The following is a 766-nucleotide window of genomic DNA, read 5'->3' as shown; positions in this document are numbered from 1 at the left end:
GCCACATCTCCACGGCTTGGAAACCCCTCCAGGGGTGGGGACTCCACCAGGCAGCCTGGCACAGGACTTTGAAAACCCTTTTGGGACAGGAATTTTCCCTCGTGTTCAACCTCAACCTCCCCTGGTGCAACTTGAGGCTGTTTCCTCTTGTCCTATCACATATCACAGCAAGTTAACCAGCTTGCTCAGACGTTCTTCTTTCTGGTATTGATTTTAAGGAGAACAAGGTTTCCAGAGGAAAATAACAATAGCTGGGGCTTGTAAGGCTGTTCCCACACGCAGAGTGATGTGCCTTTGAAAGCATCCCACAAAATCATGCTGGCAAATGACCCTCCCTGATTTACCTCTGGCTGAAGGGGGGTGCTGCAGTGCAGGGTGGCTGGTGCAGGTCCTGGGTGGGCAGCAGGGCTCTGCCCTTCTCAAACAGAGCTGCCCAACACAGGCTGCTCCAGCTTTCCTGGAATAAAAGGCACGTGAGGATCCAAGATCCCTTTGTGCAGGACCCAGCTTGGTCCCCACAGCCCTTCCCTCTGATTCCCAGACCGTGGGGCTCACGCTGGTTTATTTTCACCCCTGGCCAGACCTTGCTGCTGGGACTGCAGTGCCAGTTTCCAAACAGAAACTGCTAAAAGAGGCAAGTTTCTTTCTTAAAACCACGCTGGTTTTCGTGCCCCAGCAGCTCCCCTTTGCTGCTGAGGTTTTGCACCTCTGGCCTCCTCACCCCAGATCTTTGGGGGTGGCCCAGCCTGAGCTGGTGGGTGGGACA

This window comes from Merops nubicus, unplaced genomic scaffold (genome assembly GCF_000691845.1).
Source record: "Merops nubicus isolate BGI_N331 unplaced genomic scaffold, ASM69184v1 scaffold19634, whole genome shotgun sequence".
In the NCBI taxonomy this organism is placed as follows: Eukaryota; Metazoa; Chordata; class Aves; order Coraciiformes; family Meropidae; genus Merops; species Merops nubicus.
Note: the sequence above shows the minus strand (reverse complement) of the source record.